The 25,405-nt window shown below is 37.6% G+C and overlaps 1 pseudogene across 1 annotated transcript; it reads right to left on the bottom strand.

Moving 5' to 3' along the window:
- Positions 1-4,779: 4,779 nt before the first annotated feature.
- Positions 4,780-10,447, bottom strand: LOC149194016 (protein NDL2-like; annotated as a pseudogene). Its single transcript, XR_016254491.1, has 10 exons — positions 9,597-10,447; positions 8,029-8,128; positions 7,822-7,919; positions 7,576-7,663; positions 7,366-7,427; positions 7,167-7,253; positions 6,690-6,743; positions 6,510-6,565; positions 5,671-5,806; positions 4,780-5,471 (listed from the first exon to the last, which is right to left on the bottom strand). The product of XR_016254491.1 is annotated as a protein NDL2-like (transcript).
- Between the last annotated feature and the right edge of the window lie 14,958 nt (positions 10,448-25,405).

Genomic DNA, 25,405 nt, shown 5'->3' with positions numbered 1-25,405 from the left:
CATATAAACCAATCACAATCCGCCATGTCACCTCCTCCGTTGACATCATCTAGGACCCGTGGATCATTCCCGAGTGGACATGTGTCCCTGCTAACATAGGCATTGACCTGGTTGACTTTTGACTTTTTTTTGCCCTAGTTTTCCACAAACTTTGGTTGGCTCTAGCTTTTCCATCTGGACTCAGATTTACAGGTCGTTCACACTGTTGGAATCGTATCGACAAGCACTTTGACTTGATCCCATTTTCATCTGCATTTGAAGACTTTGATCAGGAGGCAAAACTAGATCCATTTTGGATCATTCTTTGATTTGATTGCAGATGATCTCCTCAGGGTAGTTGAGGATTCATTCCAAAGAGGCCATATTCATGATCCCTTAAACACAACTTTTATGGCTCTTATCCCCAAAACATATGCCCGCTATCATTTGAAGAATATAGGTTTATCTCATTATGCAATTGCATCTACAAGATTATTGCAAAAATCATTGTTATCTGTCTTTAGCATGTACTCTCTAGAAACATCTCCAATGAACAGTGTGGCTTTCTTGATGGACATCAAATTCACGAAGCCATTGGGGTTACACAAGAAGGTATGTAGAGTATAAAATCCTGAAACCAGAAAGGTTTGATAAAAAAAATTGACCTATCTAAAGCCTATGACAAAATTACTTAGATATATTTGAGGATGTTATTAACCCATTTGGGCTTTGAACTTCCTTTTATCAAATGGATTATGAGTTGTATTGCTAATGTTTCCTTTACAATTTTGATTAATGGTGCAACCTCTCCATTCTTTCATTCACAGAGAGGCATGAGGCAAGGGTGTCCTCTATCACGCTTTACCTTCCTTTTAGCAGTTGAAGGCTAAGCAAAGTGCTTGTGGCAGTGAAAAGAAGAGATTTACAAGGAATTGAAGTACCATCCAATTTCCTTATCACCCACCTCCTCTTTGTGGATGACATATTACTCTTTAGCAATGGATCCAGAAGAGACATGGATTGCTTAAAGGAAGCTTTCTCTCTTTTCCAAAAAGCCACAAGTATGATGATCAATGATAGGAAATCATCCATTACACATGCAGATTTGTCACAGGAGGAGATTCAAACAATGCAATCATAACTACCATTCGAAGCAAAATCTATCAAGGGGAGTTTTAAATACCTAGGGTTTCACTTGAAGGTAAACAACTATAAGAAAACTGACTAACAGTGGTTGGTGTCCAAAGTGAAAAAATGGATAAAACATTGGTGCTCTAAATGGTTGTTAAGAGTGGGCTAGCTAGTACTTATAAAAGCAGTGATCGAAGCCATACTAGTTTATTGGGTTGCCCTCACCTCGGTTTGAAAGGAATTTTACAGGACATTAAGAAACTATGTAGCAGATTTCTTTGGGCAGGGAACAAAGAAGAACATACAATTCCATGGGTAGCCTGGAACAAAATTGTTCTCCCAAAATCATAGGGAGGGTGGGGGCTCAAGGACCTTCCCAGTTTTGCATCATCCCTAGCAGCGAAACCTAGTTGGGGGCTCTTAACGATGGAGAATCTTTGGACAACGGTGGTTACCAGAAAATATATTTTCCCTCGATCCTTAGACAAATGGATAAGAAATCCTGACAAAAGAACCCCCAATTCATCAGCAATATGGAAAGCAATGACAAAATCTTTTAATCTTGTAGGAGTCGATCTAGCATGGCATGTTGGAAATGGGGAAAGGTTTAGAATTGGATTGGATACCTGGGTGGGAGGACCGGAAAATTTAACCCTCCCTTTGGACCTAGTCAACTGTTTAAATGGAAAGGGAAAGCATTTTTGAATCAGATTGCGGAGGACAAAAGATCCACCCTCTAGTCACAGGGATAGATGAATGCAGAGCAACTATAGCTAGGCAATGAATTTGCAAAATTTTGGCAGGAATACACTTTCGCATTAAGAAGATCACGTGTTAGACTCACTAATCGAGAGGATATTCTAAAATGGGTACATGCACCATCGGGCCTTTATGGTCCAAAATTTGGAAATTTGAAATTGAATTGCCTTGCTAAATCAAAACCTTTCATTTGGTGTGTGCTTAGAAACAAAATCCCACCCTGGGACAATTTACAAAAAATAAGGAAGGAAAGACCAGGTTGGTGTAGCATGTGCAAGAATGCGGAAGAACCAATCATGCACTTGTTTTTAAACTGTGCCTTTGCCCTCAAGACATTAAATCTCATTTAACCTGGACTAGGGAGGCCAGTCCTTTGAAGAAGCTTGGACGAGGTGGTGGGAAGCAGCTCAAGATACGGCACAGAGGCTTATACCTCCACTTTATCGCTGGGGTATTTGGCTAGCCTAGAACAAAGAGATATTCAGAGAGATCTCATCAACTGCTAAAAGAATTGCATACAAGATTAAAGCTATTTTCTCCCTTATAGACCATAACAGAGTAGCCATTGAAACCAAGGTTGTGGGAGAGGAGGAAATCAACGATGAAATCCCTCGGGCCTACTTCGATGGGGCCTGTGATGAACAGGTCATTTGTGGAGCAGAATTGGTCTTACACTTAAATCAAAGGTTTCTAAAATCTAGCATTACTCTAGGATTAGGAACCAACAACTATGTTGAGCTCCTTTCTTTAAAACTTCTTCTCCACTGGGCATTGGAGTTGGGATGTTTTAATTGGTTCAATGGTGTACATAGATTCCATAACCATAGACTGCTACCCATTTTAGAAGAGGTTATTCACTTAAAATCAGCGTTTGATTTTGTTTCTTGCCGTCATATTTATAGGGAATGGAATTCAATGGAAGATCAGCGCTTTAAGAACAGTGCTAGGCAGGATCCCGGCTCTTTGCAAGTCAGCGACACACCAGATGGGACAACACACAGATACCAGCATCAACCATTTTTTGAACTATAGCTAACAAGAATTTTTGCACTAGTTTACAGCTTCTTTTTACTGAACAAATTGCTGTCTTAATCTTCATGGTTTTTGGTCATGACAGAAACTCTAAAAGGAATCACTGGCTGCTTTATATTAAAAGCCTAATGGTTCAGGTGATTTTTTATTTTGCTACAAACATGCTGGACAGATAGTAAATGCAATAAGTATGTACGATATAACTTTTTTTTTTTAAAGAAACACAAAATATTATTGATGTGAAAAGTAGACCCATTATTTATTTATATATATATAAACACTCACTACAAAATATAACTGCATACTAAAATCTAAAATGAATTTGTCGTCTTTCTCCATCACACTGAAACCCAAGATCTGAAATAAATCTCTCTGTCGTGTCGTTTTGTAGGTATAGGGAAGTGTCCCCTCGATGACACAATGTCGTTGGAGCAAGTATTTAAAAGACTATGGAACCTAACATAAATCACAACACCTTGCCCCTTCAATTGGAAAAAAAATTAATTAAAGGGAACATCTAGATCTTTCATTATAAACGACTCCACTGCAGACACAATTATTTTGCAAGCATCACTTCTCAATGTAATCTTGTAAGTTAACTCTGGAAATAAAAAGTGATTTCAACCGCCAAACGGATGAATTCATAACCTTTTCTATCCCTTCCTATGTAACTGTAATTCTAAAAAAAATTCCCCATCATCCCTTGATGTGGTAATGTAATGCTAAAATCTTCCCTTCGTTTTTAGGACCCACCATGGCTACCTGTCTGGAATTTACTTTTAATGACTACCAAAATTTCTATTTGTGCATTATATTGAAAATAATTGCCAAAATGTTGTGTTTAATTATGACTCCTTGTTCAAGTTGAATTATATTAAATTTTACGTTAAAATGTCAAGATCTAAATTTAAAAAGATTAAACACCAAATCCACCGTGTCCGTTCCTTGTCCTTATGTACACAAGGAATCAAGGACCACATCGATGGAGATTCTCTATTAGATGCTACGTTAGCCTCGGGCGAGAATCTTTGAAAAAATCTTTGATTGTTATCTATTGTGCTACGATATACCCTCTGGGAGATCTCTGAAAAAACATTGTACTGTTGTCGATTTTTCATTGGATTCTTGGCAGGGATAATAAAATACTCCCTTTTGTCAATTAATAAGGAAAGGGAACGATTAGCGCGAGATACCTTTTGTCAACTCATAGTGTCATATCAAAGCTTGCAATATAAATCGGCCTGTAGACACAGAGCGGATAATCCCTGTATTATGCTTTTTATATTTTCGAGGTGGGCTCTTGAAAATAACGTCGTGATTCAAACTCTCACACGTTTCTTTCATGGTTGGCTACCTAGATCTTTCCTTGAATTCAACATTTATTTTTTATTTGGCCCGCTGTGAGCTGGCAATCCTTCGTCACTGACTGCACATCACCACCAAACAGAGTTTGATAATCTCTGGAAAAAAATTGTGTCGGTTCCCCAAGGGAGCCGTTGATGCTCCATGAAACATCGCAAAGTCATGCTATTCTCCAAAAAATAATATTCATTTATTTATCGTTTTCCTTGTAAATATATTGGCATCCTGTGGAATTGGAAAACTTCACGAAAATAATTTCAAGCACTTGGTGGATTAAATCATCAATATTTACTCTCAGCACAATCCTACCTGAAAAGAAGATACAGAAATACTTGTATCCGCAAATTGGAGTAGCAGTACAGTACTACAAGATTGGAATAGCACAACTTTTTCAACGATTAGCGACTTAACCAATCAATTAAAAAATTGAATAGCAGGAAGAAGTGACTTTTATTTTTAATTAAAAATTACCCACAATTTAACCGGCACAGCTGTATAGAGATCTACACAAATGAATAACTCAAAATGAATCAGCTTTTTAGGTACATTGCGTTTAAGAATTCTCTTTCTTCATATCTACACCAGACCTTGCCGCATCTAATGGCTACAAATATTCTCTGCACAGTTTGACCCAATGTTTAACATGGAAACTGGGGGCCACCCTTCCTTCAAGCTAGGGGCAACATCATATACAGCCATATATCTAAAGGAAGCTCCTAGTTGCTTCTACTGGATGCCAAAATTATTTTTTTTTCGATGGTATAGATATACACGGCATCTTTTCATCTAAATTCCATATCCACTGAAGCACCAATAATTTGGTTATCCCCATTTATTTTACAGAATTGCCTTATTTTTCGTAGTGAATCACCATATCATATAGCACAACAAAGAGTCCCGCCCGATAAGTCTTTTCCTTTAATTTTTCCTTTCAACGGATCCGTGGCTTACTCTTGAAGATGGATGTACCGAACTTATTCGTTCAATGCCAGGCGTGTCTTTATAGGTTTGAGCTTCAATCCCAGACTCTCTGGAGAGAGCAAGTCAGCAGAGATGTACGAATCTGAAGGGCTAATTGGGCTAGATCCAAGCCCTGCTGGTGACAGCTGAGGCGGCCTGTAAAAACCATACCCCATCAAAAAATATTCGATTGGTATCAGCATTGCATGAGGCTGTTCCTCTGTCACAAGAGATCCGCAAACTTGAACCTGTGGATGCAGAAATGTTGAGTATACAGAAAATGTATAAATAAGGAAACACTGAGCTTTTAAGTAGACGAATGTCACATTGCATATTAACGGAATTATTCATTCAACGGGGATTAGGAACACACTTGAGGAAACGGACAAGACTAAGGACATATTTAGGATCGTGTCTAGGTTTCCATGACGGTGAAATATCTTTTACCTCAACCAGGGCATTATACCGTCTGTCCATTACGGCGTTCATGTGAAGAGCTTCCTGATGAAAAGGAGAATTCTCTCCTACAAATATCAAAGTTCTACACCGTAGCTTCTTCAATCCCTCAGAAAGGTCATGTCTCCTGCCAGCACAGAAGACCACAAACTATCAAACTGATAGTCAAAGCCCGATTACAATGTTGATGGCACTGGACGTATTTTATTTTAAGCTGTAAAATTCAATATAATTCAATGCTTTATATTGTCTAGCCTTCAGAACACAAATACATACAACCATCTAACTAGTAGCCAGATAACTTGCTTTAATTGAAGCCCTTAATTTTCTACCGCAAGAAAATATCGACTCAATCCATACAAATAAAGACCATTACCCTTGATTATTTTATGCAGAGAACTATGTACAAGTTTAGGAATTTCAAAAATCACTTCCTGAAAATGTTTCGAGACACCCTGGACATTAACTACGAAAACGAAATTCCAGGAATGGTTCATGGTTTCACATTGCTGTGAATTTTATTGCATATTAAGTTATTGGCTATTCTGTATTCATAATAGGTTGTAGTCATGTATAAAATGTACAGGGCATAAAAATTATGGTTTAACTTGGAACACGGCTTCAAAACAGCTTGATTATCACATGATATTATCTGACATTGTTGAATTGTTTGAAGACAAATTTAACCCTTATAAGCTATTTTCCTATTTGTTTGGGCAAATATCAAGCTTGATAATAATGATAGAAGAACTGCGCAGAAAAACCATACTAAACACAGACTCTGATCCATCAACATGAATAAGTTGAAACGATTTTAGAACAGAACATACTTGTCAATAGCTTGTAAAAACCGCATAACATTTTTGCTCTGCCTCTCATCCAGCAACTGCAATCATAATAACGAATGTTCCACTGACGGTTATGCCATAAGAACCATCTTTCGAAAAAACTGTCGATAAAAAATTAATTTCAGAAATAGCAAACAAGATTCTCTTAAAAAAAAAACTAACCCTTCTGCAAGCTTGCACAATGTCAGATTTCCCAGATTGGGTACTTCGCAATTCCTGCTGAATTAATGGGAGAGTCGGTAAGTGTATAAATTTCCAAGCCCTGCTTTGTTATTCTTGTTACCAGCCATTTTGAAAAGAAATTATCTACAACCACTTAGGCAACTCCAGCCTAACTGTCCTAATAACTATTTCTATTCAAGATAATGTCCAATTTTTACTAGTCTTTTAAAATAACTGTTCAAATATCACAGAGGAGCAATTACAGATTCAAGCTATTAAAAGGACTCAAGTTTGAAAGCACCTCACTAAAATATCATTGAAGCAATGTTTCCTTGGCCATGCCACAAATACCGTAAAAATAAAAGAATTTGATCATCACCTGAGCCAAAAAAAAATGACAGAACCAACCTTGCTTTTCAATTTCAAGGGAAATTTAAAAGAGAGGAAACAATGTTAAAGTGTATTTTCCAAACCAACCTTGTTATAGAACCATTCAGTCAATGAAGGCTCTCTACATGAGGGGACCACAAGAATAAGTCCAGCAACTTGCTTCCTGTACTTTATCTGCAACAGAAGATGATATTTTGCTTTACATCTAGATGCAGTGAAAAATACAGTGAAAAGAACAGAGAAATGGAGTTTAGACAAAACACTGATCTACAATCTCTGTTCTTACTGAAAACAATGTCAAGATATAAGCCCCTGCTGTCACACCCATACAAATGACCTCATGAAGCCTGTCAACCAAATTTTAATGGAAGATCATAAGTCAGTCTAACTTGAAAAGAAGCGCATCAAAGGTGAACCTGAACTGTGATAACTTTGAGAAAAAATAGGTTGATCTGTATCTATAATACAACAATTAAAATTGTTTTTAGTAAATAGCCAAAGTGATCCAGCACTTCAGCCACCTGCTCTGCCAGATCGTCCACTGTAGGCACCGGAAGATTTGATGAAATAGCTGCAGCTCCTAACTGCAAGGTACTTAAATCGAAAGCACAGAAAATTATTTAAGATGAGCAGTCTGAACATCTAAAACATCAACTTAGCTTAGACATATACACAAAATATGATGTAGAGTGCATATATGAATAACTTCGAATTCTAATCAGAAGAAAGCGCCAATACACACCTCATGTCCATATGCATCTATGTGATACACACAGAAGTTATGGAACAGTAATGAAAAGGCTTCCGGGCAAAAGAAAAACCCTTGAAAACATCACATATCTGCTCCAATGTCACGGGATTATCAGTAAATGAATATATCAGTTAGTGAAAAGAGGAAAACAGATATGTTCCATTGACAGGCATCAAAAACTAAGCAAAGATCACTTACAATTCAAGGCCACGTCTGGATAAGTGATGAGAGCTGGTTTCCCCTGATCTCCGCATACGAAGACCGACACGGGCCCATAGCTGGTCTGGACAACTTCCTCCTGAAGCAAAAATATTCCAACATGTCCACAATCAAGAAGAGAATTGAAACGTTGATCCACTAGCAATGTGCATAAAGACATATGATTACACAATACAGTCCTCGAGAGTTTTGGAAATGGCAGTTGTGATTGACTCAGATCTTTATCAGCAAACATATCTAGTCCTAAATCCGATTTTGACAAGATTACTCTAGCCTTCAAAGGAAATACGCGGGCGCTAACGGAATTTGGCAGGAAAATGTATTTCAGCAGGTCTAAAATGCAGTGGGACAGCTATTAGCAACCATCTTACAGCGCATAAATCGTAGATCCAGCAATTGGCAACAGGTCCTGATAGGATATCTCAAATATCTACTTCATGTATCAGCGAAATTTTAATCCGCACTTCCTATTTTCTTTCCATCAATACTGCATTGAAATTTGATTACAGAGTCTGTGTGAGAAGCTATTGTGGTGAAATTCAGTTTTAACTTAAGGGAAATTGGGTGAACTGTCTAATTCTTTGAAAGAAGCGCGTGCATAAACCATTTTAGCCCAAATCTGAAGTAAATTTCTGTTGAGGAGATCAATTTGTTCAAGAAAGTCCTTCAGGAAAGCTGTTCAGCTCAAAAATGTATTGGAAAAACTCGATTTTTGAAATTCAATGCCAAATAAAGTTGAAAAGCCACTGAATCTCTTAGTTGCAGGGCTATCCCAACATTAAAACTTTTGAGGAAAGCTGTTCAGCTCAAAAATGTATTGGAAAATCTCGAAATTTGAAGTGCAATGCCAAAATAAGTTGAAAAGCCGTTGAATCTCTTAGTTGCAGGGCTATCCCAACATTGATACTTTTTGTGAAGCATATCCCTGTATGAGAATCGAAATAAATTATTTCAGGCTATTTCACCATTGCAATTTCATTTGCACGCTAGCTTTGTTGCAGATGGACCACAATATGCTACATTCAACAAAATTGACTGCACATTTTGCCTATTTTTAAAGAATAGTATAAGTATGCCATTTTCAGCAACAAAAAGAAAGCACATTTGAATTTCAAAAAACAAATTTGTAACAGAGAAAAGAAAAACTCTGCTTGTGCCTCCGGCAGATTTATTATTCAATAAAGACAGCCAACAATACAATAAAACTACGAGCGAAATGCCTATAGAGACCTGACTTTCTGAACTTTAAGAAAGCTTGTGCTTCAAGAACCTCGACTCTTCATTCATCCGACAAATGGCAGAACCGAGGCCATTTTTTCCATGAAAATCAAATATAATTTTGGCTCCAAAGTCTGGAGGCACCGGAAGAATCAGCAAACTTTTATAAAGAAAACGAGAAGGAAAGCTTTAGTAAGCCTATACCTACATTTGTCAAAATAAGCAAAATTTTCACAGGGCATTTTTATTTTTCAAATGCTTTAGACGTATCAAGCCAATCTTTGGAGCCGCTGAGAAGCATAAAACGAAAGCATTGATGAATACAATACCTTTCCTCCCCAGGGGATTATTTCAATGTCCACCGACACAGAACTGCTGGAGTCGCCCATGCCAAAGCAAAATGCTCACAGAATCGATCGACCGACCGACTACAGTAACTGCAAGGTAGAAGAAGTAAGGCTTGATACTGCCGCAAAACCTATCCTTCTTCCCCTGCGCTCATAGTCACCTGCCCGCCCATTAAAAACACAACAACAGCAACCGCAATATGTCGGCAAGGCTCCAGAGACGTGACAAAAATACGCACAGCAAGCAACAGCGACGAATCCAAAGGTCAAATTCAATCACCGTACCAATTCCCCTCATCAAACGGTTGCTGATCTTTCCCTTTCTATTGCTCTCAACGCAGCCGTCCGATCTGCCCCAGCACTTTGACGGCAACCAGAAAAGCGAGGGCCATTGATTAGACTGTTAAAAGTTTGTTGCGGCCATTCGTCCCCACTTACAGCGAGGATTTCAGTACAAGGATGTAATGGTGAAAATGCAAACGAAACGAAAACGGAAAAGAAAAGTCCCCGGACCGTCTTCGGCCCTCAGCCGGCGGACGTCAACACTTCATTTAAATCCAGCTGATGGGAGAGACGCATCATGCAGACGCAGGCCAGTTGTGACAACCACACGTGATAGTCAATAACACGGCCGACGCCCATGCCGATGGTTACAGCACACTGGCCGTCAAACGCCTGTGGCCACTGACTTTCAAACGGAAACTCCGGCCGGCCGGCAGAAACCCCCGCCGCCGCTACCGCTGCCGCTGATTGCTGCACACACTTCTGCTGTTATGGCGCCTTGATCACCGACAAATTTGGCTACGCGTCTTCTTTTAGCAAGTCAAATCTGTTTCAATTGCGACTTTAGGGTTTAGTTACGCGCTATTTTCGCAGGTATCAACAACAAAAATAGGTTTGGAGACCTCCGCATTCAAATAAAAAATGATTTTTCATGTTTTTAAACTGGCAATTGGGTAAAGCCTTGCGTCGGTGTAACTAATCGCAATTAACTGGAGTTATATTTGGGGACAGGGTTAGTGGTCCTCTTAGAGTGCACATTATTTATTTATTTATATTTTACTCGTTCTCATACGAGAGTCTAAATGTTTAAAGATTTTAGATTTTTTCAAAGATCTCACTGAAATCCAGTTATAAAATAATGGTTGAGATTCTATTTATTTTATTAGTTTTAACATTTTATTAAAAATAAATGTATATTTTTATTTGTAATTATATTTAAATTATAATTTTAATAACTAAAATATTTAAAAGCAATTTCAATAACTAAATTTAATAATTTTAAATAAAATTAATAAAAAATCAAATAAATTTTATAATTAGATTTCAAATTAAAATATAAAAAATTTAAATCATATTTTTTTTAATGAAATTTGACCCTGAATAGATGTGATGTGGTTTATTTCCTAATGAAATTTTCAAAAATATATATATGAACCACACTTGTTGGTTCGAAATGCGTCAACAAATGATTTATCTTGTGATTTACGCCGAAGAATTTCTCTTAAATTTAAGAATATTTTTTGTCATATATAATATAACAAATAAAATTAATGGTTTCTAAGTTTTTTTTTCCGTTTCAAAACTTATAGAATATGTAAATTAATGGTTTCCAAGTTTTTTTTCCATTTCAAAACTTATAGAATATGTTTACTAACATCCGCTATGTTTTGACACAAATTCTCTAACACTACGTTGTATAAATTAAATGGTTGGTGAATACCGATATGTGTTAATCCATAATAAATATCAAAACATTTATCGCGTGATACATATCATATTGTCTAATTCTCAACATTATGTAAATTAAATTAGCACAACCATATAAATTAAATGGTTGGTGAACACATATATGAGTTAATCCATAATAAACATCAAAACATTTACCCCATGATACATATCACATTGCCCAACTTTAAATAATCATAAAAACTAACTAAATAATAACTTTATTTTAAACTATTATTATTATTATTATTAAAAAAGTACTATATATCTTTGATCGAGGTGAGAGTGGAGAACTCGAGTCCTTGGGATCCACGCCATGGTTAGCATATCGAGACGAAAGGACAATGGGGCATTGTATTGACCCTCACACACTCACCAACCTTTGCAAGGTGGCTATACACATGCAAGGCATTAATGAAGATCAGAGAAACTCATGTGATAACTTCCGCTTGGGACTTTATGCCTTGAGTTTGGTTCGAGCCAGTAATTAGTTTGGTTACAGGTTCAGTGGAATACTCAAGTGCGCTCTCGAAGGTCCCTCCTGAAGCCTATCTACCTGGTGCAACAAGTCTCTCCCGTTATCCAGTGGTCAGCATCTGCGGGTATGTTTTATCAATATATTCTCTCTTGCCTATCGCTTCGCTTAATTTCTCTATCATATTTCGTGGGAAACGGGTCTTTGAGACAATGTTTCAAGTTAGAAAGACTACATTCCATAAATATTGGAAGGAAAGCATTGGTTTTTCTGATGGATAGTCTCATTTTGGTTGAATTGTTTCTATTAGTTATGGTATTTTACTCTCTCGAATGGGCATGTACTTGGGGTTTGCACATCGACACTCAATCTATACTCTCTGCATGGTTGATTGGGTTTTATTTCTTGTTTTCTTGTTATTATTGTTGCCCTATAAGAGAAGAGCACCTCTGAGAGAGTATTCACCCAAATGGATTTTGTGTTTTATTCTTTGAAGGCTTGGGGAACCACTGGTTGATGATTTCGGCCTTTCTCAGTATACCCATGTCATATTCGATGGAAAACATTTGTTTTATTGGTTGGATGCTTATAGCTATGTGGATTTCTTCTATGATACTCCTTCAAGTTTCAACTCTTGGTGCACGTACCAGGTCCCTAAGCTAGCTACTTGCACCAAGTCGGGTTTTGTGGGTTGCCATTTCAGGGCACCGATTCATTTTCGTGGTCAGTGAATTCTTAGTATGGCATGGCCTTCCTCTAGCAGAGGCACCACGATAGGAGAGGCTCAGGGTCGGAGTCGTCGTGTGGGGCTTCGACGTGGAGGTAGTCAACCCTAGCCACATCTTGTTCGAGGCCGGGGTCATAGATTGACCTCTGATCTTATTCATGAAGCGGCTCAGGCTTACCAAACTGGCACTTAGCCTCAAATTTGCTAACTCATAAATGGGTGGGAAGCGAAACTGAATCAATAGGCTGCACAAGAAAATCTAGAGGTTGAGGAATGGATGGAGTTGGTACCAAACCTAGGTCATACCTAAGGTCGATTGATGCAGGAGCATCTGGTCAACAGGGTGAAGACCGAGAGAGGGCGAACAAAGTTTCTGAAAAAGATTGGGAATGAGACACAGTTCACTGAACGGACAGCAAGTCTGTCAAGTTCCTATGTTTTTGTTTTATTTCTTTCATGGTCAACTACATTATTAACTTTCTGTTATTTAAAATTTCTGTTCATTATATTTAAAATATTGTAATAGGTTCTAGTTAGAAACGATAATAGTAGGTTAGGGTCAGTAGGTGATTAACAACGAATCCCTATGGTAAAAAGGCAGACAAAGTAAACTAATTGATAGTCAAGAAAATCATGCCTATAGTAACTGCAAAACAAACTGTAATTGAATAACTACCAGCAGTTATCAAACTGCCTGAAAACATTGTATAAAAAGACAAGCAAGATAACCCAGAGGGGTTCAGCAACAAAGCATTTACATGAGAATAAAGAAATATACATTTTCCTTCATCTTATTCAGTGCACAAGCAAACAAATTGTTCATATATATATGTCCTCAGTAACAAAAGCCTGTATATACAGTGTTGTGTAACTATTTCATTTTTATTTAAATATATCAACAGTGTTTTACAGTATTCAAGAAGCTACGAACTGGCAGAGAAGAAAGTGAACAAAAGGCGGAAAGAACCAGCACCCACAAAGGGTCAAACTAGACAACCACACTAACCGGGTAAGCAACCAGAACTATCAGTGAACGAGTTTATCTATCACTTAATATTACAATATATTTTTCTGCATAAAAATTACATAGACTGTGCATCGAGGTGTAGCCGAACAGAGTTGCAACCGACCCACAAACCCTCCTACGTTGCGGCCAAGGGTTTGACAAACCCAGAAAGTCCAGACTCAACAAATAGACAGACATTTCACATAACAAGCGACTGTAATCGTGACCAGGACCAAGAACCATTACAAGAAAGTAAAACGAGAGCAGGACTACCGGAAGGAATCGACGGAGGCCATTGCGAAGATACGGGAGCCGGCCACAACTGTAAAAGACAGAGAAGGTGGAAGGTCAAGGTTTCTTTCCCACAAAACCCTCGCATGAGAAATTGATGCCATAACGACTGTAAATGAAAACCCTGAGTATGCAGAAAGGAGAATAGACATACCTGACAGTGTGCCGGAACAGTAGGCCAACAGAACCCCGAAACAGAGACCCCTGTCCACAGAGGGGCTGCAGAACGTTAGTCTCGGTGCAAACAGAGGAAAAGAAATTATAGCATGGAACTGTGACATACCTTGTCCAAAGAGCCGAGCGTCGGAGAAGAACTAAACTGGAATTCCATCGACCTGTGCAACTGTCGAACTGAGCGGACCGAGCATTATTACGCCATAGTCATTAATCACAGATTTGTCAAGAAGGCCAGACCAGACAGTAACCACAAAAGCGAACAAAGGATAGTTCTTACAGACATGAAAACGAAATGAACGCACGGTGGAACCATAGCAACTTATCAACAAAACCAGGCGCTGAATAGACCCACACAGTAACGACAAGGTATAGCTGAGCAACATCATATCACCACAGAACCGGCGGAAATCCAAAGGGGTTTCATCACAGACCGAAACAACTCAGAGGCGGAGCCAAAACGATACAGAGACCACTGAGACTAAGCGTCGAAGGCAAGAATGACCGCAAAGGCGCGAACCGGGTAACAAAAAGCGAGGTAGGGTTTGCCAAGTTCGAGGAGAACAGGTGTCCAACGGAGGATCAACACCAAGTACAGCCGAGTTGATTGTTAATTAAACTTAAATCAATTTTCAATTACCATATATCCCAACCAGTTCAATAGCGTAAGTCCACATAAGCAGAGGCAAGGCGGGACCACGTGGGCTGGCCCCATCAAGTGGTATCAGAGCAGTTTTTTTTTTAGAAATAAGAGAGGATGGAAGCACCAAGACGAGGACGTGGAAGAGGTGCACGTAGGGGAGCAGATGAAGGATTGAGGGAACAGATTAGAGTTCTTACAGCTCGTTTGGAAGCAGTGGAGGCGGGTAGGCGAAGAGACCCGGAACTTGGAGATAACAGTGAGGAGGAAGTAGTAACTGCTACAGACGGGTCAGACGAAGAAGCTCCGGAATTGAGACTGCTGCGTTCAGTTTTATTGGCCAGCAGCAAACCCAAAACAGAGATTTCTAATTACGATGGCAGTCTGTCCGCAGATGTCCTGTTGGACTGGATAAGCGAACTCGACAAATATTTTGAGAATGAAGAAGTCAGTGAGGATAAAAGAGTTAGGTTCGCTGCCACTAAGTTAAAGGGACACGCACTCTTGTGGTGGGACAGTGTCCAAGCGGACAGAAAACGAATGAATAAGTTGCCGATACGACAATGGTCAAGGATGGTGGCGAAATTGAAGGGCAGATTTCTGCCAAAAGACTACCAGGTGGAATTATATCGGCGAGTACAGAATTTAAGACAGAAGGGAATGACTGTCAAGGAGTACACGGAGGAGTTTTACCGAGTAAATTTACGTGCTGGTTATACTGATGATAACCCAGAAAAAACAGCAAGGTACGTAAATGGATTGAGGATGGAGATATTGGATGAAATCAGTATTCTTTCTCCCCGGAATATTGAAGAAGCCTTTCAGAGTGCTGTAAAGGCTGAGGAAAAAATCAACAGAAAACAGAACAACAGGAGAGGGAGAGGAAATGGCAGAGGACGGGGACAGTCCTACGGCAGAGGAAGGAATGCTGCGAACAGCGAAGAAGGCAGCAGTTCTAAAACTTCAGGGACAGCAGAAAAAGGAGATAGCACCAGAGGAGGTCGGTCATATCAGCGAGGACGAGGGAATGGCCGCGGAAGAGGGACTGGTGTCCAGTGCTACAGGTGCCATAAATGGGGGCACAGATCCTTTGAATGTCCAGAAGTTGAACAGGCAGGTCAGAGGGGAACACTTATGGCACAGCCTGAAGAAGCTGAAGCACAACCCCGGGAGGTGGAAGACATGGCGGAAATGGGAGAAGCTTTGATTTTGAATAAAGTGCTGTTAAAACCAGCCAAAGAGGTGGCTGAACCAACACAGCGGAAAGCACTGTTCCGGACAGTCTGTAAATCGCATGGAAAGTGCTGCAAAGTGATAATAGACAGCGGGAGTACGGATAACTTGGTTGCCACTGAGATGGTGGAAAAACTGGGGTTGAAGCGGCTGAAGCACCCCACACCTTACAAGGTGTCGTGGCTACAGAAAGGCCACCAGCTGTTGGTTGATGAACAATGTGAGGTAGAGTTTCACATTGGCAAGTACCACGATACAGTGGTTTGTGATATTATGCCAATGGACGTGTGCCATATACTGCTTGGAAGACCATGGTAGTATGATAGGAAGGTGACACACGATGGAAAGACCAACTGCTATAAATTTACCAAGGATGGGGTAAAACACACACTTGTACCCATCAAAGAGGAAGACACAACAGAATCAAGCGGAACAAAGGCGCTGTTGATTGGAGGAAAACAGTTTATAAAACAGATTGAGGAAAATGAAGTTAATTTTGCAGTTGTGAGGAGGATGAAGCCAGTATTGTTGAACTTGGAAAAATCAGAGTTGCCCAAGGAAATACAGGAGCTGTTGGAAGAATTTCAAGACATTGCGGCTGATGAGTTACCTGATAAATTGCCTCCCAAAAGGAGTATCAGCCATCACATTGATTTTATACCAGGAGCAAGCTTACCGAACAAGGCAGCGTACAGGATGAGTCCAAAGGACAATGAAGAAGTACGCAAACAAGTGCAGGAGTTGTTGGATAAGGGACTGATCAGAGAAAGTCTGAGCCCCTGTGCAGTACCAACAGTCCTTGCACCCAAGAAAGGTGGAGAATGGCGAATGTGCACAGATTCGCGGGCTATAAACAAAATTACGATTCGATACAGGTTTCCCTTGCCTAGAATGGACGACATGATGGACTGTCTTAGTGGGGCAGCTTACTTTACAAAAATAGATCTGAAAAGCGGGTACCATCAGATCAGAATTAGAGAGGGAGACGAATGGAAGACAACCTTCAAGACCAACGAAGGACTGTACGAATGGCTGGTCATGCCATTTGGGTTGAGTAACGCTCCGAGTACTTTTATGAGACTGATGAATGAAATGTTAAAGGAATTTATTGGAAAATTTGTGATAGTCTATCTGGACGATATTTTAATTTTCAGCAGGACGAAAAGAGAGCACCTTCAGCATATTCGAAGGGTATTCGAGAAGCTGCAGCAGAACAAACTGCTTATAAATTTGAAGAAATGCACTTTCTTGCAGAAGGAGTTAATCTATCTGGGATTTGTAGTTGCAGAGAACGAGTTAAAAATGGACCCAGAAAAGATTGCAGCGATCATAAGTTGGCCGTCACCTAAGAATTTGTTTGAGGTACGTAGCTTTCACGGTTTAGCAAGTTTTTATCGAAAATTCATTAAGAATTTTAGTGAGATCTGCGCACCAATGCTAGAGACCATCAAAAAGGCCAGCCAACCTTTTTGTTGGACCAAGGCGGCAGAAAACAGTTTCCAACTTCTGAAGCGGAAAATAACGGAGAGGCCGATCTTGAGACTGCCTGATTTTAGCAAACCTTTTCAGGTTCGTTGTGATGCAAGCGGGACAGCTATTGGCGCTGTGCTCAGTCAAGAGGACAGACCGGTGGCGTTTTTTAGTGAAAAACTAAATGAGAGTCGGCAGAAGTATTCGTCATATGACAAAGAGTTCTATGCAGTGGTTCAAGCTTTGAAACATTGGAGGCACTACTTACTGGGCAATGAGTTCGTCTTGTTCTCTGATAATTCAGCGTTACAATATGTAACGCAACAGCACAAATTGAACCATAAACATGCCAAGTGGGTGGAATACTTGCAGAGTTTTACTTTTGTGTTGAAGCACATAAGTGGGCAAGCCAACAAAGTGGCGGATGCTTTAAGCAGAAGAGCCTTGCTCTTACAAGAAAGTGGCATACAGGTGATGGGATTTGAGTACTTGAAGGATTTGTACCAGATGGACGCGGATTTCAAGGAAGCTTTTGAAGCATGCCAAAATCCCGTATTAAGGAATACGAGCCCATGGCTAGATTTCAATTTACAGGCAGAATTCGCTTATAACGATTCGCCCAATCGGAGCACCGGATTTAGCCCATTTCAGATTTTGTATGGTATGCATCCTCGAGGGGTACATGAACTACGAGATTTGGGACAGCTAGAACGGAGAAGTGCAGATGGGGAAGATTTTGCTGAAGCAATGAGCGAACTGCATGAAAAGGTCAAATTAAGATTGCAGGACAGCACGCAGAAATACAAACAGCATGCAGACGTAAAGCGGCGAGAGGTACATTTTGAGATTGGAGACGAAGTCCTTGCGCATCTGCGCCGGGAACGGTTTCCTAAGGGAACATATAACAAATTGAAATTCAAGAAAATCGGTCCATGCAAAATTCTGCGAAAATTTTCAGCTAATGCATATGAAATTCAGTTGCCACCTGATATAGGTATATCACCTATATTCAACGTGGCAGACCTGTTCCCATATCATGCCCAGGCGGAAGATGATAGGATGGTACAGCCACAACGGGACATCCAGTTCGAGAGCAGTCTTTGGAAGAAACAGTTGCCTTCGGTCCGGACCCATGAAATCGAAGGAATCCTCAGCACACAGGTAGCCAAGAAGACGCGCAGGAAGGAGTATCTGCGTTACCTCGTCAAGTGGAAGGACCGTCCAATGGAGGACAGCTCCTGGCTCGACGAGGCACAGATTCAGAAGGCTGGCTACTCGGTGGAGGAGCTCATGGGACGGAGCCATGAGTTCTCTTTTACCCCGGCAGCCTGATGCAGGAGCATCTGGTCAACAGGGTGAAGACCGAGAGAGGGCGAACAAAGTTTCTGAAAAAGATTGGGAATGAGACATAGTTCACTGAACGGACAACAAGTCTGTCAAGTTCCTATGTTTTTGTTTTATTTCTTTCATGGTCAACTACATTATTAACTTTCTGTTATTTAAAATTTTTGTTCATTATATTTAAAATATTGTAATAGGTTCTAGTTAGAAACGATAATAGTAGGTTAGGGTCAGTAGGTGATTAACAACGAATCCCTATGGTAAAAAGGCAGACAAAGTAAACTAATTGATAGTCAAGAAAATCATGCCTATAGTAACTGCAAAACAAACTGTAATTGAATAACTACCAGCAGTTATCAAACTGCCTGAAAACATTGTATAAAAAGACAAGCAAGATAACCCAGAGGGGTTCAGCAACGGAGCATTTACATGAGAATAAAGAAATATACATTTTCCTTCATCTTATTCAGTGCACAAGCAAACAAATTTTTCATATATATATGTCCTCAGTAACAAAAGCCTGTATATACAGTGCTGTGTAACTATTTCATTTTTATTTAAATATATCAACAATGTTTTACAGTATTCAAGAAGCTACGAACTGGCAGAGAAGAAAGTGAACAAAAGGCGGAAAGAACCAGCACCCACAAAGGGTCAAACTAGACAACCACACTAACTGGGTAAGCAACCAGAACTATCAGTGAACGAGTTTATCTATCACTTAATATTACAATATATTTTTCTGCATAAAAATTACATAGACTGTGCATCGAGGTGTAGCCGAACAGAGTTGCAACCGACCCACAAACCCTCCTACGTTGCGGCCAAGGGTTTGACAAACCCAGAAAGTCCAGACTTAACAAATAGACAGACATTTCACATAACAAGCGACTGTAATCGTGACCAGGACCAAGAACCATTACAAGAAAGTAAAACGAGAGCAGGACTACCCGGAAGGAATCGATGAAGGCCATTGCGAAGATACGGGAGCCGGCCACACCTGTAAAAGACAGAGAAGGTGGAAGGTCAGGGTTTCTTTCCCACAAAACCCTCGCATGAGAAATTGATGCCATAACGACTGTAAATGAAAACCCTGAGTATGCAGAAAGGAGAATAGACATACCTGACAGTGTGCCGGAACAGTAGGCCAACAGAACCCCGAAACAGAGACCCCTGTCCACAGAGGGGCTGCAGAACGTTAGTCTCGGTGCAAACAGAGGAAAAGAAATTATAGCATGGAACTGTGACATACCTTGTCCAAAGAGCCGAGCGTCGGAGAAGAACTAAACTGGAATTCCATCGACCTGTGCAACTGTCGAACTGAGCGGACCGAGCATTATTACGCCATAGTCATTAATCACAGATTTGTCAAGAAGGCCAGACCAGACAGTAACCACAAAAGCGAACAAAGGATAGTTCTTACAGACATGAAAACGAAATGAACGCACGGTGGAACCATAGCAACTTATCAACAAAACCAGGAGCCGAATAGACCCACATAGTAACGACAAGGTATAGCTGAGCAACATCATATCACCACAGAACCGGCGGAAATCCAAAGGGGTTTCATCACAGACCGAAACAACTCAGAGGCGGAGCCAAAACGATACAGAGACCACTGAGACTAAGCGTCGAAGGCAAGAATGACCGCAAAGGCGCGAACCGGGTAACAAAAAGCGAGGTAGGGTTTGCCAAGTTCGAGGAGAACAGGTGTCCAACGGAGGATCAACACCAAGTACAGCCGAGTTGATTGTTAATTAAACTTAAATCAATTTTCAATTACCATATATCCCAACCAGTTCAATAGCGTAAGTCCACATAAGCAGAGGCAAGGCGGGACCACATGGGCTGGCCCCATCATCGATCCTCTCAGTATAAACATGTTGTCTACTTGTATTGGCTTATGAAAAATATAGTGGAAAGAGCCCTGTCAACTCTCACAGTTGGTCTAGCCAAGACTGATCCCGTTCTTACATAAATTCATAAAGACTTCCAGCTTATCCAATTTCAGATTCAGTAACAGAATGCCTGCCTCAGCCGTATAGAAAAGCATATTTTGTGTCTCCCACAAATGAAACTTCCTGGCTCAAACACAAAAGATCTAGGTCCTGTGGACTCTTCTGAGGATTAGTAGTATGCCATGCCTAGTGTGTTTTTCAATTTTTGTTATGTATAAATGCAGGATTTGCATATTTTGATACTATGTCTTAGATATTTAAATAGTTGGTGAGTTAAGGATACTCAGACATATATAGATCTACAAGACAATCTTAAATTATTTTGCTTTTGCACGACTTATAATGTGGTATGGTGGCCAACATATCTGGTTTCCCATTGCGCAGATTGAGATCACCTTACCATCAAATCATGGATGTAATGTGTCATTTTTCATGAATGAATGAAGAAGGTCCTACCAAGCTTACAAAAAAAAAACAATTAATATACAAGTTAAACATATATACAGTTTAAAAAACATGTAACAGTGTTTTTAACCATGCAGATTCACCCTCATTTTACTATGGAAATACTTAACTTGTAAATAGTTCTTGTTACAATACCATGGTTTATCAATACCACATGCCCAATATGACATATGTCAATATGACACCTTTTAAATTAATTAATTTGAAATAAATTAATTAAACTAATATAACTAAGTTGGAGACGAGTCTTAACCCTTAATTTGAAATTATCAATACCACATGCCCAATATAACATTTGTTGATATAACACCTTTTAAATTAATTAATTTGAAATAAAATTAATTAAACTAATATAACTAAGTTGGAGATCAGTGTTAACCCTTGATTTTTATATACTTTTGTGAATATTATAGCACAAACTGTTCAAATTAAATCTTTTGCATCTACCTAATAATTATTAATAATTAAATTAAAATAATAAAATTTATTCTAAAATAAACACACTTATCAATATAATAAATTAAATATCATATATAAATATTTTTAATAAATATCACAATTTCTCACCATTTAATATTTATAATTAGGCTAATAATCCTTATAAAATAAGGACCTAACCCTCTCTACTCTTACTCTTTAAGAGAGTCGAGTAACGGTTCTCACGATTAGTGAGAGTTGGCTTAATGAGGTGGACCAGTGCAACCCATGGGAATCGATCCGGGTTTCCTCCTTGCAAGTACTTCACGTATTTCTTTAATTAATTGTTCTATGTCATGGGAACTTTATTGAACACTATTACATTACATACAATATAATATTAAAATCAATGTACAATGATAGCTTTGTGAATTATTATTCACAGTACAATGACAATAACAATAGCAATCATAAAGTAAAATTTATACGATGAATTTTGATGGTTAAAACCTTATTAATAACAATGAGACATTATACGAGAACAAGTAATATTTAAAAATCCTCCCTGAGTTGATTAATAAAAATTTTAATTACAGTTTCAAGGACAAATGGTTTAAAACAATATGACAATATACAATTATATATATATATATATATATTTATTTATTTTTATTTGCATGTATATTGACAAGAATATGTGTATATAAAAATAAATGTACTTTGTGTAAAAACAAAAATATATGATTTGGATATGTGATTGTACTTGCATTATATGAAAGAGGATATTTGATATGTGGTTGTACTTGGGTTATTCATAAAAAGTTATAATTGAAATATAGTATAATTAGTTTTTATTATATTTTAAAAGCCATGTTACACGTTTTATTATACATTATATGTATTTTGGTTTATTATCTTGTAAATGAAATTAATAGTAAATAAATTTATTTATTTTTGAAATTTTTTTTTAAATTTTGTAGGAAGTTATAGCTTTTCTTAAATTAGTTTAAGCTTTTACTTTAAAAGTTTTAGTCTATTTTTAAGACAACTTAGATTGCTAGAATTTGGAATAAATAAGTAAATAAGGATAAAAGTTTAGTTCACAAAAATGGACTAACAAAATAAATTTTGTTCACTTATTAACAAACTCGTTTTTATTACTAGTATGAGGAAAAAAAGTATTAACAAAATAAATTAAGTTTTTCCACTTATTAACTCATTCATTTTTTGCCCTTATGGGTAGTTGAGTTGGTTGAATCCCCCTTGCTAAGTCTTTTGGCTCTTTGTCATGAGGCATGGGTTCAAGTCCATCAAAGTCAGGCTCTTATAGTTGAGTCAATTGTGTGTGCAACCCCATCAGGGGGGTCTGCCTAGAGGTGTTGCTAGGAAAAACAAAAAAATCAACTCACTCATTTTCATTACTAGCCCAAATTCATTTCCAAATGATGATTCTCTGACATTGAGTCGATTGAGTGTGCAGCCCCATCAAGTGGCTCCACCTAGAGATGTTGCTAGGAAAAACAAAAAAATCAACTCACTCATTTCCATTACTAGCCGAAATTCATTTCCAAATGATGATTCTCTTGCATATATCTATGAATCTTCAAAGCAACATGCACCAAGAAAAATAATTTCTAAAAATCCAACCTTCATACCCGATCTAACCCTATCTAATTGATATAAATGACTTTCATTAAAGAGGTCATGAGGATTTCTAGAAAAATAAGTGTACAAATCTAGCTAAAAAATAAACCACATTATATTAAAAATATCTCCATGAGCTTTGGCCATAATTATAATGGTTTGATATACATAAGTTTGACATATGTTAGTTTAATATATTTTTTCATAATTAAGAGTATGTGATTTTTCCTAAGAGATCACATGTTCAAATCCATAATAGTTATAGTATGTACACTTCTACAGACTTTAGCAACTAAGGGAGTCCTTTGTCCCATGAACAAGAGAGTCCCATACACCAATTTGGTGTCTGACTTTCCTATGACCTTAAAAATAAATTAGTATTATTATCATTATTATTTACTCAAGATTATCAACTTCGTGATATCATGAAATTTGCATAACAAAATCTGACAACCTATAAAATAAAGTTTAATACAATTCAATATATTTGAAATATTATTTTATTAAACACAAATTATGAATTATTAAAATACAACTTCTTAAATTTGATGGGCCTAGATTATGCCCTAAAAGTGTTTCTGCTTGGTTAAGAGCTTGTTTTCCTCTAAAGTAAGGAAACAAGTTAACGACCAAGACTCAAAGGAGTAAAAATTTGCCCTCTTACGGACCACCAACAAGTAATCACTAATGGTATGGTTTTCCTTAAAAAGTTAACTGTGTTTGTGAATACCATCGAATAATAATTATCTCTATTGATTTAACCACTAAACTATGATAAGTTTTTCTAGTATTAAATAATAATAATAATAATAATATATTTCCAAATAATTATAAGTACAAATTTCCAAATTCTATTTTTTTATATATCTTGTATTAAAAAAATACAAAAAACTTTTTAAATTTATATATTTCCAAATAATTAGAACTATAAATTTCCAAATTCTTTTTTTCTTTTATATGTACCATGTTAATGGATCAAAAGAAAATGAAAGTGAAAATCACATACACAAATGTCTTACGAAGCATAGGAAGGAAAAGCAAATATGAAATGAAATGAACAATATATTAAGGTTCGATGATAGCTTCCCAATGGTTCGACATGTTGGAACTATTATTAAAGGTTTTTGCTCTTACTAGAGAGGCAATATTCGAAATTTAATTGATGGTGGTAGTTTTCAATTATATTAAATAATTTTATTTATTTATATTTATTTTAGTTTTGGAGTTAAAATAGATTTAGATGATTTATTTATTAATAATTAATAATTTTTATTTTATTCAAAGAAATAGTTAATTTTATTTTATTTTGTTTTGTTTTTAATTTTAATAAAAAAGTGAGGATTTTTATAGTTGTTCACAATGTTGAATAGTTTTTAGAGTAATTTGTGGAATTGATTTGTAAGATGTTTGATGTTTTGAGTGGACACTCCACTCATCAAGAAAGCCAAATGAGTTTAAATGAACCAAGTGATGTTAAACCAATGTTCAGGAACCTTAAATATAAAATAATTCAAAGTAGCCATTGAGGATTTAATATTAGATTAATTAAAAGATGAGGTATTAGGTCAAAGAATTGAAAAGAATTTTAAAGTAGTCATTTAGGCTAAAATATTAAATTGAATTTATCAAATAAAAAGTAATGAAGGACAAAATCGATAAATTAATTCAGGTAGCAATTGCCCATGGGGTAGCTCAATTCGTGATTGCCATATGTATGAAGTAATATGTAAAGCATGACAATCAAAGTTCAAAACCTCCTAGGTCAAACAAAACAAAAAAAAAAACAATTAGAAAAGTAAAATTAACTTAATGAAAAATATAAAGATTAAATAAATAGATAGATAAAAAGTGAGTAGGAATTATAAATCCCAATAATCACAAAAAAGAAAAAGGCCTAAAACTAAAAAATAAATAATGAGCAAAAGTATCAACAAAAAGGAGGGGGGATTTAAATAGCTTAAAGATTAAATAAATAAATAGATAAAAGGTAGGGGATTATAAATGGAAAGAGCCCAAAAAAAAGGGGAAGGAAAAGACTAACAACCAAAAAATAATTAATGAACAAAAAGATCAACAAAAAGAAAGGGGGGAGTGGTAGGAATTTAAACAACTTAATCTATATATAAAATAAAAGAATATAGCAAGAAAAAGGGGGAAGGGGATAAGGGGAAGGGGATAAGACGAAAATGAGATAGGGAGATATGGAAATTTGATTATATAAT

Source organism: Pinus tabuliformis, chromosome 2_2 (genome assembly GCF_031772625.1).
Source record: "Pinus tabuliformis cultivar Carrire ecotype Pingquan chromosome 2_2, CPIR1, whole genome shotgun sequence".
In the NCBI taxonomy this organism is placed as follows: Eukaryota; Viridiplantae; Streptophyta; class Pinopsida; order Pinales; family Pinaceae; genus Pinus; species Pinus tabuliformis.
Note: the sequence above shows the minus strand (reverse complement) of the source record. Positions and strands in the feature narration are given on the sequence as shown.